Here is a 15,626-nt window from a genome sequence, read left to right on the forward strand (position 1 = left end):
TTGGGCTCTTGCCTGATTTGGGATAGATCGCTTATGTTCGGGTGGGTGGGTGGAATTAAATCCGAAGCCTCACCCAATCTGAGGCTCAGAGGCCGAGGAATTTCCGAACTCGAAAATTTGGATTCCTGGATGTTGTCCAATGAATCCAGCCCGTCAACTGACTCTAAGTTCAGGCCTTGAGTGATATCCTCCCCTCCGCGGGTATCCGGCTTGGAGGGATCGGGAATCCGGAAGTAGCTAGTCCTTAAGATAGATGAAGGGTCGCCGTACTGTCCCTCTACCACGGCAATGTGATGGGTGACTTGGGGAGAGTTAATTTCTCTCAGATCGGGTTTAGGCCCAATCTGGTCGTAATCCGTAGCGACTCCCAGGGCGGCGATGCGATCCAAGAGCTCGTTTATGGAGGAGAGCTCCATTGGATCTAACTGCTCGGCAAGTTCTGAGCTGACATGAAGATTGTTTTCGATGGCTCGAGAGGTCATCGTCGGTGCAGAAGCCGAACAGGCGGTCATAAGAAAACCACCTAGCCGGAGGGTTTGGCCGACGGCCAAAGCTCCCTTAGAAACGGTGCCGTCTTTAAAGATGGGGCCAGGCATCCTTCCTGATGGCGATGACACAGAGGAACTCTCAATGAAAGCACCAATGTCGGTGTCAAAACCGGCGGATCTCGGGTAGGGGGTCCCGAACTGTGCGTCTAGGCCGGATGGTAACAGGAGGCAAGGGACACGAAGTTTTACCCAGGTTCGGGCCCTCTTCATGGAGGTAAAACCCTACGTCCTGCTTGATTAACATTGATGATATGGATAGTACAAGAGTAGATCTACCACGAGATCGAAGAGGCTAAACCCTAGAAGCTAGCCTATGGTATGATTGTTGTTCTGTATGTTGTCCTACGGACTAAAACCCTCCGGTTTATAAAGACACCGGAGAGGGTGAGGGTTACATAGAGTCGGTTACAATGGTAGGAGATCTATATATCCGTATCTCCAAGCTTGCCTTCCACGCCAAGGAAAGTCCCTTCCGGACACGGGACGAAGTCTTCAATCTTGTATCTTCATAGTCCAGGAGTCCGGCTGAAGGTATAGTCCTGCTATCCGGACACCCCCTAATCCAGGACTCCCTCACCTTGCTTGCATGATCGTGCAAGACATCACCCCTCTTCCTACTATTAACCCACATGGTGGGCCCATAACCCACAGTTCCACAGGATCGAAATCTGACTCTCCTGTACACCCCCTGTTCACAAGGTTGTGCCTCGTGCGTGGCCTCGTATATAATTCACGGACCACCTTCCTAGTGATCTAATTTGGTAACACACGCAATACTTATTCTGGTTGCTCTGGGCCCCTTTCACACTTTGTTTCAGGCATCGAACGATTGCCTACCCGTTCGAAACTTCTCGTGAAACCTTCTTATTTTGCTCTCGATGTTTTTCTTAAGTTCAATTCGAGAGATACTTTCTGCCGTATACCCTGAACTATCTACCAGATAATCATCCTTCTAAGGTTCATTTTTCCGAAGTTATCCCTTGACCCTTCGTAAGTACGGTGGAGTTTCGGAGGAAGGACAACAACTTCATCATGAAGCATTGATACCGAGAAATGAAGACATCAATGCTATGGATCAACCTCTTCGAGAAGAGCAACCAAGACCAAGATGAATCGTTAGAATTCCATAACGTATTCTTCCACCTTACACCTCTTAAATCTCGGGACGAGATTTCTTGTAGTGGAGGAGAATTGTGACGCCCAGGTAGTTAAGCTACAGTGAACCTCCGCTAATGATGCCACGTCACCTCGGTTACTGTGATAAACTCGCGTCAGTTCGAGACCTAGTTAAAAATTTCAAATTTTAAAGTAAAACCAAACAATAAAAGTTTTCAAATATTAAAACTAAAATGTTCGGAGTGAGCCAAATAATGCATAAGTAGTAATGGTGGAGAAGCCACATTGTTATAAAAGGTTTAAATGCACTTGGGTAATTAAAACAGTAGTTATAACAATTAAATAAATACGTATTGGATTTTATTAAATATTAAACTATTTTGTTTTGGGTTAATAATTACTATGAGCGTAGTATAATTATAAATGCAAGTTTAGGTACTAGTGATAATTTTTATAAAACAGAAACTAAGAGGAAGCTAAAAATAAATAGAAAAGAATAATAACTAAAAAGAAAAGAACAATCAGGAAAAAGAAATAGAAAGAGAAAGCCCCCACTGGGCCTCGACCCAGCCGGCCCCGTCGGCCACCCCACCAGGCCGGCCCAACCGGCCACTCTCCCCCCCCCCCCCCCCAACCCCCCCCCCCCCACCCCCCCCCTCCCCCCACGTCGCCCCACTCGCTCCCCCACCACTTCCCCCCTCGATTGGATCTGGATCGGGAGGATTCCCGATCCCCTCGCCCCTATACGTCGACGCCGGCACCCGGAGCTCCCCCACCGGCCTGCTTCCTCCTCTCCGTCGGCCTGCCTCCCCATCGCCGTCGTCCCCGTCGACCACCACGAGCACCACTTCCCCGTTCCCTGCTTTCCCCCGTGAGCTCACCCTCTCCCTCCTCTCTGTCTTCTCGTGCACCACCACGCGCACACGCGCCCGCTGCTCGTCGTCATTGTGCTCGCTCTGGCCACCCCTTGCATGCCATGCCTGCACCACTGCCCGCGTCCCTCTGCGCGCCGTCCTCCTGGTGCTCGCGGCCGACCAAATGGTCGCCGGAGTGGGCTGCTCCGTGCCTCACCGCGGCCAGCACACGACCAACGCGTCCCGTGCCCCCTCCTCGCCGCTGCGCTGCTGCGTGCCCCGGCGCACCCAACCAACCCCCGCACGCGCCGCTTGCCGTCTTCGCCGCCCCGCCCTCGGCCGCACCGGGGCCGCGCTGTGGCCACCCCCTTCCTTCCGCGAGGCGGCTCTGGCCACTGCTCGCCGTCATCCACCATTCGCCTCCCCTGCTCTGCAGCGCCCCGTCACCTTGGTGGCCTCGCCCCTCTGCGCCACCTTCAGTCACCGCCCGCTACCCCCTGCGGCTCCGGCCTAGCCTCCCCGCGGCCACTGCCGCAGCTCCTGCTGGGCCGCGGCCGAGCACCGCATCCGGCTGCTGTGGGCACCACCGCGGCCTCGCCCCGCTTCGGTCGTGGCCACGTCGTGGCCACCGCCCCCTGCTACTCCGGCACCCTGCCGGGTCCGCCGCCCCACGCGCCCCTAGGCGTGCGCCCACTCGGGCAGCGCCCGCACCCGCGATGCCCGTAGCACCGGAACCGCTAAGGCCCCGGGGGCCTATGACAGATGGGCCCCACGCCCAGAACGTTTTAACAAAAAAAGAGATTTAAAAAATAATAAATCAAATTAATTAATTAATTAAAGAATTAATTAAACTAATTAATCCTGATTAGATTAACCTAACCATTAATGAAACTAATTGACCCTGTTTAATTAACCCGCTAATTAAATGTGTCAATGACGAACGAGACCCACCTGTCAGGTTGACCAGGTCAACTGCTGACATCATGATGACGTCAGCAAGCACTATTCTAGATAATGTTGCATTAAAATAATTAAATAAATCATAAAAATGATTTAATCCTTTTAAAATTAATATAAAATAAACCATAGCTCGGATGAAAAAACTTTGTACATGAAAGTTGCTCAGAACGACGAGACGAATCTGGATACGCAGCCCATTCGTCCACCACACATCCCTAACAAATTGAACTCGCAACTTTCCCCCTCCAGTTCATCTGTCCGAAAATGCGAAACAACGGGAATACTTTCCCGGATGTTTTCCCCCTTCACCGGTACCACCTCGTACCGCGTTAGGGCACACTTGGCATCACGTTTTGTCATGTCATGTATCGTCATGCTTTTGTTTGCATTATATTTATTGTTTCTTCCCCCTCTTCTCTCGCTAGACACCGAGACCGACGTCGCTGCTACCCAGTACGGCTACGGTGTTGACGACCCCTCTCTCTTGCCAGAGCAACTAGGCAAGCCCTCCCCCTTGATCACCAGATATCGCCTACTCTTCTCTATACTGCTTGCATTAGAGTAGTGTAGCTTCTTACCGCTTTCCATTAATCCTATTCTGATGCATAGCCTGTCATTTTTGCTACAACTATTGATACCTTACCTGCAATCCTAAATGCTTAGTATAGGATGCTAGTTTACCATTAGTGGCCCTACATTCTTGTCCGTCTGCCATGCTATACTATCGGGCCGTGATCACTTGGGAGGTGGTCACGGGTATATACTTATAAATAATATATGATACTTGTGGTGACAAAAGACGAGTCGGCTCGAGGAGTACCCGCGGTTGATTCACGAATTGGGGGCTGGAAGGACATACTTTCCCGACAGCCCTCTGTGTGAATCTTTGTGGCGAAGCGACAGGGCAGGTTGAGACCACCTAGGAGAGAGGTGGGCCTGGCCCTGGATGACGTTTGCGGTTATTTCAAGATAACACATTTAACGAGATCTTGGTATTTGATCTGAGTCTGGCCACTGGCCTATACGCACTAACCATCTACGCGGGGACAGTTATGGGCACTCGACGTTGTGGTATCAGCCGAAGCCTTTGTGACATCAGCGACTGAGCGGCGCGCGCCGGGTTGGACTGGAACGCCTGCTCTTGTATAAGGGAGGCTAGGTCTGCTCTCTGGCCTCCCTCGCAACATGCAGGTGTGCAATGTGCGATGGGCCCAGACCCCTATGCCATAGGATTTAGACCGGCGTGCTGACCTCTCTGTTGTGCCTAGGTAGGGCTGCGACGTGTTGATCTTCCGAGGCCGGGCATGACCCAAAAAAGTGTGTCCGGACAAAGGGGATCAAGCGTGTTGGGAAATGTGGTGCACCCCTGCAGGGAAGTTAATCTATTCGAATAGCCGTGATCTTCGGTAACAGGACAACTTGGAGTTGTACCTTGACCTTATGACAACTAGAACCGGATTCTTAATAAAACACACCCTTCCAAGTGCCAGATACAACCCGGTGGTCGCTCTCTGATACGTCTCTGTCGTATCTACTTTTCCAAACACTTTTGCATTTGTTTTGGACTCTAACTTGTATGATTTGAATGGAACTAACCGGGACTGACGCTGTTTTCAGCAGAATTGCCATGATGTTGTTTTATGTGCAGAAAACAAAAGTTCTCGGAATGACCTGAACTCCATGGAATATCTTACAATAAATAATAAAAAATCCTCGCCAAAGATGAAGACCAGGGGGCCACACCCTTGCCACGAGGGTGGGGGGCGCCCCCTACCTCGTGGGCCCCCTGGAGACCTCCCGACTCCAACTCCAACTCTATATAACTGCTTTCGGGGAGAAACAAATAAGAGAGAAGAAATCATCGCGTTTTACGATACGGAGCCGCCGCCAAGCCCTAAAACCTCTCGGGAGGGCTGATCTGGAGTCCGTTCGGGGCTCCGGAGAGGGGAATCCGTCACCATCGTCATCATCAACCATCCTCCATCACCAATTTCATGATGCTCACCGCCGTGCGTGAGTAATTCCATCGTAGGCTTGCTGGACGGTGATGGGTTGGATGGGATCTATCATGTAATCGAGCTAGTTTTGTTAGGGTTTGATCCCTAGTGTCCACTATGTTCTGAGATTGATGTTGCTATGACTTTGCTATGCTTAATGCTTGTCACTAGGGCCCGAGTGCCATGATTTCAGATCTGAACCTATTATGTTTTCATCAATATATGAGTGTTCTTGATCCTATCTTGCAAGTCTATAATCACCTATTATGTGTTATGATCCGTTAACCCCGAAGTGACAATAATCGGGATACTTACCGGTGATGACCGTAGTTTGAGGAGTCCATGTTTTCACTATGTGCTAATGCTTTGTTCCGGTTCTCTATTAAAAGGATGCCTTAATATCCCTTAGTTTCCATTAGGACCCCGCTGCCATGGGAGGGTAGGACAAAAGATGTCGTGCAAGTTCTTTTCCATAAGCACGTATGACTATATTCGGAATACAGGCCTACATTACATTGACGAATTGGAGCTAGTTCTATGTCACCCTATGTTATGACTGTTACGTGATGAACCACATCCGGCATAATTATCCATCATTGATCCGATGCCTACGAGTTTCCATATACTGGTTTATGCTTATTTACTTTCCCGTTGCTATTGTTACAATCACTACAAAATACCAAAAACATTACTTTGCTTTCGTTACTCTTTTGTTACCGTTACCATCACTATCATATTACTTTGCTACTAAACACTTTGCTGCAGATACTAAGTTTCCAGGTGTGGTTGAATTGACAACTCAGCGGCTAATACTTGAGAATATTCTTTGGCTCCCCTTGTGTCGAATCAATAAATTTGGGTTGAATACTCTACCCTCGAAAGCTGTTGTGGTCCGCAATACTTGTGGGTTATCAAGACTATTTTCTGGCGCCGTTGCCGGGGAGCATAGCTCTATTCTTTGAGTCACTTGGGATTTATATCTGCTTATCATTATGAAGAACTTGAGAGATCCAAAAACCAAGATCTATTCCTCAACTACGAGAGGAGGTAAGGAACTGCCATCTAGCTCTGCACTTGATTCACCTTCTGTTATGAGTAAGCTTGCGACACCTAAACCTGCTTCTGCTATTCGTTCTGATATGTCGCATGCTATTGATGATGCTACTTCTGCTATGCATGATACTTATGATGAAACTACCTCTATGCCTGATACTACTATGCCACTTAGTGATTTTCTCGAGGAATGACTTGCTAGGGCTAGAGAGATTGAAAATATTGAATCTGATTATGATGATGAAAGTGATGATGAAGAATCACTTGTTATTCCTGAGGGTTATTTATTTGATCAAGAAGCTTCTTTAGCTATTTTAGCTTGCAAAGATAGATATGAACTCAAAAGGTTATTAGCTAAATGGAATAAGCAATCTCTAAATGCTAGGATGAGACCTGACCCTGCTTTTGCTACCTCACCTATCTGTGTTACTGATAAGGATTATGAATTCTTTGTTGATCCTGATATAATTACTTTGGTTGAATCTGATCCTTTTCATGGCTATGAATCTGAAACTGTTGTGGCACATCTTACTAAATTAAATGATATAACTACCCTGTTCACTAATGATGAGAGATCTCGCTACTTTTATATCCTTAAAATATTTCCGTTCTCATTAAAGGGTGATGCTAAGATATGGTTTAATTCTCTTGATCCTGGTTGTGTGCGTAGTCCCCAAGATATGATTTACTACTTCTCTGCTAAATATTTCCCTGCTCATAAGAAACAAGTTGCTTTAAAGAAATATACAACTTTGTGCAAATTAAAGAAGAGAGTCTCCCACAAGCTTGGGGGAGGCTTCTCAAGTTACTTAATGCTTTGCCTGATCATCCTCTTAAGAAAAATGAAATACTTGTTATCTTTTATAATGGACTAACCGATGCTTCTAGAGATTACCTGGATAGTTGTGCTGGTTCTCTTTTCAGGGAAAGAACACCGGATGAAGATGAGATTTTATTGAATAATATGTTGACAAATGAAAATAATTGGGCACCTCCTGAGCCAGCTCCTGAACCAGCTCCTGCTCCAATTAATGATCCTATTCTTAAACCAACTCCAAATAAGAGAGGTGTTCTATTTCTCAGTCCCGAAGATATGCAAGAGGCAAAGAAATCTATGAAAAAATGGTATTAAAGCTGAAGATGTTAAGAATTTACCTCCTATTGAAGAAAGACATGGTCTTAATTTACCGCCTGTCGAAGAAACATATGATCTTAATCCTTTATTTATTGAAGAACCTCTAGACCTCGATAACCCGACACAGGTAGTGAAGGTAAATTCTCTCTATAGATATGATAAAGCTGAAATCCCTCCTACTAAAATTGCTAGTCAATGCTTGGATGAGTTTGATAATTTTATGTTTAAGCAAGAAGACTTCAATGCTTATTTTCGTAGACAATTAAAACAAGATGTTGATATGATTAAATACTTGGGTGATTATATGGCTAATATTAGAGGTAAACTTAAACTTGTTAGCAAAAATGCTTCTATGGTTACCACTCAAGTAGAACAAGTACTTAAAGCTCAAAAAGAATTGCTCAATGAGATGAATAGTAAGAAAAATAATTATGCTGTTAAAGTGGCTACTAGAACTGGTAGAATGACTCAGGATCCTTTGTATCATGTAGGCCACCCTAAGAGAATTGAGCAAGATTCTCAGAGAAATAATATTGATGCACCTAGTTCCTCTAAAAGGAAGAAAAAGAAAAATGATAAAACTGTGCAAACTTCTAGTGAACCTATTGCTGAACCACCTGATAATCCAAATGGTATATCTATGTCTGATGCTAAAACACAATCTGGCAATGAACATGAACCTAATGAAAATGTTAATGATGATGTTCATAATGATGCTCAACCTAGTAATGATAATGATGTAGAAATTGAACCTGATGTTGATCTTGATAACCCACAATCAAAGAATCAACGTTATGATAAGAAAGACTTTGTTGCTAGGAAACATGGTAAAGAAAGAGAGCCTTGGGTTCAGAAACCCATGCATTTTCCTCCCAAAACATCCAAGAAAAAGGATGATGAGGATTTTGAGCGATTTGCTGAAATGATTAGACCTATCTTTTTGCGTATGCGATTGACTGATATGCTCAAAATGAATCCTTATGCTAAGTACATGAAAGATATTGTTACAAATAAAAGAAAGATACCAGAAGCTGAAATTTCCACCATGCTTGCTAATTATAATTTTAAGGGTGGAACACCAAAGAAACTTGGAGATCCAGGAGTACCCACTATACCATGCTCCATTAAAAGAAACTATGTTAAAACTGCTTTATGTGATCTTGGAGTCGGTGTTACTGTTATGCCTCTCTCTTTATATCGTAGACTTAACTTAAATAAGTTGACACCTACTGAAATATCTTTGCAAATGGCTGATAAATCAACTGCTATACCTGTCGGTATTTGTGAGGATGTGCCTGTTGTGGTTGCAAACGTTACTATTTTAACGGACTTTGTTATTCTTGATATTCCCGAGGACGATAGTATGTCTATTATTCTTGGAAGACCTTTTCTTAATACTGCAGGGGCTGTTATTGATTGCAACAAAGGCAATGTCACTTTTCATGTTAATGGTAATGAGCATACGGTACACTTTCCGAGGAAACAACCTCAAGTTCATAGTATCAATTCTATCGGAAAAATTCCATCGTTTATATTTGGAGGTTTTGAATTTCCTCTTCCTACTGTCAAGAAGAAATATGATATACTTATTATTGGGGATGTGCATATCCCCGTTGAGGTAACATAGTGTTATTCGAAATTTCTCCGGTTTCATGTTAATCGGAATGAGTTTGTTAACAAGACTTGATCAACCTTGTTAGTGGATTCCTTTTGACGAGCATGAGATGGATGAAACTAGAAGCACAACCTTCTGTACCCTCTCTATACTTTCTGTTATTTAGTTGAAATAAAGTGAAAATAAATATTTTACTGTCTGTTATCTGATTATCCATGCAATATAAAAATACCTCGAAAATAAAAGTTCTCCAAATGCCCTGAAAATTAAATATGATTTTTATAGAATATTTGAGGATTTATGGTGTAAAGAACACACCAGGGGGGCCAACCACCTTGCCACAAGGGTGGAGGGCGCGCCCCCTGCCTCGTGGGCCCACGGTGGCCCTCCTCCACTTATTCCTGCACCCATCTTCTTCTTCCTCCCACAAACACTAAAAACCAGCTCAAACCCGAGTCCAAGCTCGTTTTGCTACCATTTTCGATCTCCTTGCTCAAAGCACCTCTCACAAAACTGCTTGGGGAGATTGTTCCTTGGTATGTGACTCCTCCATTGGTCCAATTAGTTTTTGTTCTAGTGCTTTATTCATTGCAAATTTTTGCTTCTTAGGTGACCCTGTTCTTGAGCTTGCATGTCAAATTTATATGGTCAAAAGTAGTTTTGATGCATGATATAGGCTCTAGACACTTGTAGGAGTAGTTGCTATCAATATTATTGAGTTTGGTTTACTTTTATTTTGAAGTTACTAAAAATTTCAGAATTTTTCAGAAAATGATGAGGAGATTATTGAGGGGCTCATCGAGCCAAAGCTCGAAGGAAAAGGCACCGAAGCCTAAGTATAATTTGCCGCGCACCGCGGAGGTTCGGGCGTGTGAATGGCCTACCGAGGATTCTTGAGAGCAGCCGAGATTTATGAAGATTTTCATGAATTGGCTCATACTGCAGGCCTCACCGGTTTCCTCCACGACCAATGCGATCAGTATCTCTTACTCACAAATACCTTTGTGCAAAACTTTCATTTCCATTCTAGGAACTCACCACCTATGATGGAGTTTCATTTATATGATGAGCATAAGGAGATGTCACTTTATGATTTTTTTTGGGGTTTGTTTAGTCCCTTTTGAGGGTAAGACAGAAGAACCACATCGTGATGATGTGGAGGGATTCATTAATACTATCACTGTAGGGGAAACTAGGAAGGTTTCCGATGCACGAATCAGTAGCATACATTTTTCTGTCTTACGTTACTTTGCATTATTTGCTAGTCGTTGCTTAATTGGTCGCGGAAATTGTGGAAACCTTAGTATCCCTGATATTATTATTTTGCTCCAAGGTTTATACAGTGGTAACACTTTTAGTATGGGCGGCATTATTGCTAGACGTTAAGTATGAACCGTATTAACGGTCCCATCTTTGGAGGCATCTATGCTACACGCCTAGCTGCACATTTTAACATACCTATTAGGCATGCTAAGAAGGAAGAAAAAGTGCTACCTCGTGTTTATTTAGATTATAAAAGTATGGTAGCACATGATTTTATTATTAAGAATAGGGCAGGAGAGCTTAAATATCAATTATTCTTTAATAAACATCATCCTGAGACTATTACCTTGCCTTCTCCTTCTTTGTTTGATTTGACTGTAGGCACGTACCTTGTTCCGTTGACGGCTATCCATGCCGACCAGAACCCTGCACCAGCCGAGGAGCCAGAACCGGAACCACAATTTGATCCTTCACGACAGTCTAACTATCAGTGGGATCTGGAGATGATTGCCAGCCAGTGGCAATCGGAGCCCTCTTCTTCCTCATCGCAGTACGACCCCAACTATTATTATGGATATCAGCCAGGCCAGCCGTGGCCATACACCAACTTAGGCCAAAAGCCTAAGCTTGGGGGAGTACGTATTTCTCACCGGCATTACATTTATGTTCACACACACTCATTGCTAGATGTTGGTGCTCATACTTTTTCATTGTATCATCCATGCTAGTTTATTTCCTTTTATGCTTTCTTCTTGTGTGTTTAATAAACCTTAAGAAAAACCAAAAAATTAGTTGTAGCTTTTAATTAATTTACTTTCCATGCTTGTAGTAGTGATTAAAAAGAAAACCCAAAAATATTTCCTGATCTTCTTTTGCTTGTTGGGAGCTTTCCCGTGTAAATAGTTTTATTTCTTTTCTTTTCTTTGGGGGTCAGTAGGAGAAGACCATGATTAAATTGTTGATGTGGCTCTTATATGCTTTATTGTTGATTTAACCAAGAGCCCATATTGCTTTGTCTTCCCCTATTTATTGAATGCTCGCAGATTCTAGCTTAGTCCAATGCACGTGCACTCTTATTATTATTCACATCGTTCGGTCGTGCAAGTGAAAGGCAATTATGATGATATATGATGGACTGACACGAGATGAGAAAAGCTGGTACGAACTCGACCTCTTTTGTTTTTGTAAATATGATGAGTTCATCGTTCTTGATTCAGCTTGTTATGAATAAACATGTTTGCAATGACAATTAGAGATCACAGTTGCTTGTGCCATGCTTGATTAGCTATGAGTTATAATGGTTTACCTTGCGTGCCAACATGCTATTAAAATGGTTATGATGTGGTATGATAGGGTGGTATCCTCCACTGAATGATTTAAGTGACTTGACTTGGCACATGTTCATGCATGTAGTTGAAACAAATCAACATAGCCTTCATGATATTTATGTTCATGGTGGATTATATCCTACTCATGCTTGCACCCAATGTTTATTAATTTCAATGCATGTACATGGCTGTTGTCGCTCTCTAGTTGGTCGCTTCCCAGTCTTTTGCTAGCCTTCACCTGTACTAAGCGGGAATACTGCTTGTGCATCCAATCCCTTAAACCCCAAAGTTATTCCAGATGAGTCCACTATACCTTCCTATATGCGGTATCTACCTGCCGTTTCAAGTAAATTTGTATGTGCCAAACTCTAAACCTTCAAATAATCATCATGTTTTGTATGCTCGAATAGCTCATGTGTCAACTAGGGCTGCCTGTATCTTCCATGCTAGGCGGGGTTTTCTCAAGAGGAGTGGACTCCGCTCCTCACTCACGAGATAAATGGCTAGTCACCGGGATGCCCAGTCCCATGCTTTATGCAAACTAACTCAAAATAATTGCAAACAAACTCCCCCTGGGACTTGATGTATGTTGGAGGCACTCGTTGTTTCGAGCAAGCCATGGATTGATGTTTGTTGGTGGAGGAGGAGTATAAACTTTACCATTCAGTTTGGGAACCGCCTATAATGCGTGGAGCAGGGAAGATATCGCCATCTCTTGGTTGTTATGCTGACAATGAAAGTATACCACTCAAAATATTATTCACCTCTATTTCAAAACCGAGCTCTGGCACCTCTACAAATCCCTGATTCCCTCTGCGAAGGGCCTATCTATTTACTTTTATGTTGAGTCATCACCCTCTTATTAAAAAGCACTAGCTGGAGAGCGTAGCTGTCATTTGCATTCATTATTGTTAGTTTACATTGTGTGTGACTATGATTGGATCTCTTTTACCATGAATTACAATGTCTAGTCAGTCCTTGATCTTTAAAGGTGCTCTGCATTTATGTTTTGCGGTCTCAGAAAGGGCTAGCGAGATACCATCTTGTTATATCATATTATAATTGTTTTGAGAAAGTGTTGTCATCTGAGATTTATTATTATGGCTTGCTAGTTGATTATGCTATTCATATGGGTAATCATCAGACCTGAGAATTATTGCAAATGTGGTTAGTTATGATCTTTGCTGAAAACTTGAATGCTAGCTTGACATATTTGTAACAACAAGAGCAAACTGAGTTTGTAAAAGTTTGTTCTTTATTTCTTTCAGTTTGTCAACTGAATTGCTTGAGGACAAGCAAGGGTTTAAGCTTGGGGGAGTTGATACGTCTCCGTCGTATCTACTTTTCCAAACACTTTTGCCCTTGTTTTGGACTCTAACTTGTATGATTTGAACGGAACTAACCTGGACTGACGTTGTTTTCAGCAGAATTGCCATGATGTTGTTTTATGTGCAGAAAACAAAAGTTCTCGGAATGACCTGAAACTCCACGGAATATCTTACAATAAATAATAAAAATTCTCGCCAAAGATGAAGACCAGGGCGCCCACACCCTTGCCACGAGGGTGGGGGGCGCCCCCCCTAGAGCGCGCCCCCTACCTCATGGGCCCCCTGGAGACCTCCCGACTCCAACTCCAACTCTATATAAATGCTTTCGGGGATAAAAAAATAAGAGAGAAGAAATCATCGCGTTTTACGATACGGAACCGCCGCCAAGCCCTAAAACCTCTCGAGAGGGATGATCTGGAGTCCGTTCGGGGCTCCGGAGAGGGGGATTCGTCGCTGTCGTCATCATCAACCATCGTCCATCACCAATTTCATGATGCTCACCGCCGTGCGTGAGTAATTCATCATAGGCTTGCTGGATGGTGATGGGTTGGATGAGATTCACCATGTAATCAAGTTAGTTTTGTTAGGGTTTGATCCCTAGTATCCACTATGTTCTGAGATTAATGTTGCTATGACTTTGCTATGCTTAATGCTTGTCACTAGGGCCCAAGTGCCATGATTTCAGATCTGAACCTATTATGTTTTCATCAATATATGAGAGTTCTTGATCATATCTTCCAAGTCTATAGTCACCTATTATATGTTATGATCCATTAACCCCAAAGTGACAATAATCGGGATACTTACCGGTGATGACCGTAGTTTGAGGAGTTCATGTATTCACTATGTGCTAATGCTTTATTCCGGTTCTCTATTAAAAGGAGGCCTTAATATCCCATAGTTTCCATTAGGACCCCGCTGCCACGGGAGGGTGATAACCCACAAGTATAGGGGATCGCAACAGCTTTCGAGGGTAGAGTATTCAACCCAAATTTATTGATTCGACACAAGGGGAGCCAAAGAATATTCTCAAGTATTAGCAGCTGAGTTGTTAATTGAACCACACCTGGAAACTTAGTATCTGCAGAAAGGTGTTTAGTAGCAAAGTAATATGATAGTGGTGGTAGCAGCAACAAAAGTAAAGACAGCAAAAGTAATGCTTTTGGTATTTTGTAGTGATTGTAACAGTAGCAGCGGGAAAGTAAATAAGCGTAAACTAGTATATGGAAAACTCGTAGGCACCGGATCAGTGATGGATAATTATGCCGGATGCAGTTCATCATGTAAGAGTCATAACATAGGGTGACACAGAACTAGCTCCAATTCCTCAATGTAATGTAGGCATGTATTCCGTATATAGTCATACGTGCTTATGGAAAAGAACTTGCATGACATCTTTTGTCCTACCCTCCCGTGGCAGCGGGGTCCTATTGGAAACTAAGGGATATTAAGGCCTCCTTTTAATAGAGAACCGGAACAAAGCATTAGCACATAGTGAATACATGAACTCCTCAAACTATGGTCATCACCGGGAGTGGTCCGATTATTGTCACTTCGGGGTTGCCGGATCATAACACATAGTAGGTGACTATAGACTTGCAAGATAGGATCAAGAACTCACATATATTCATGAAAACATAATAGGTTCAGATCTGAAATCATGGCACGCCGGCCCTAGTGACAAGCATTAAGCATAGCAAATTCATAGCAACATCAATCTCAGAACATAATGGATACTAGGGTTCAAACCCTAACAAAACTAACTCGATTACATGATAAATCTCATCCAACCCATCACCGTCCAGCAAGCCTACGATGGAATTACTCACGCACGGCGGTGAGCATCATGAAATTGGTGATTGAGGATGGTTGATGATGACGACGGCGACGAATCCTCCTCTCCGGAGCCCCGAACGGACTCCAGATCAGCCCTCCCGAGAGGTTTTAGGGCTTGGCGGTGGCTCCGTATCGTAAAACGCGATGATTTCTTCTCTCTGATTTTTTTCTCATCGAAACTCAATATATGAAGGTGGAGTTGGAGTCGGAGACGCAACAGGGGGCCCATGAGGTAGGGGGGCGCGCCCTAGGGGGGGCGCGCCCCCCACCCTCGTGAGAAGGGTGGCCCCCCTGGTCTTCATCTTTGGCAAGGATTTTTTATTGTTTTTTCTAAGATGTTCCGTGGAGTTTCAGGTCATTCCGAGAATATTTGTTTTCTGCACATAAAAGAACACCATGGTAATTCTGCTGAAAACAACGTCAGTCGGGTTAGTTCCATTCAAATCATACAAGTTAGAGTCCAAAACAAGGGCAAAAGTTTTTGGAAAAGTAGATACGACGGAGACGTATCAACTCCCCCAAGCTTAAACCCTTGCTTGTCCTCAAGCAATTCAGTTGACAAACTGAAAGAAAGAAAGAAAAACTTTTACAAA

Source organism: Triticum urartu, chromosome 7 (genome assembly GCF_003073215.2).
Source record: "Triticum urartu cultivar G1812 chromosome 7, Tu2.1, whole genome shotgun sequence".
NCBI classification, from domain to species: domain Eukaryota; kingdom Viridiplantae; phylum Streptophyta; class Magnoliopsida; order Poales; family Poaceae; genus Triticum; species Triticum urartu.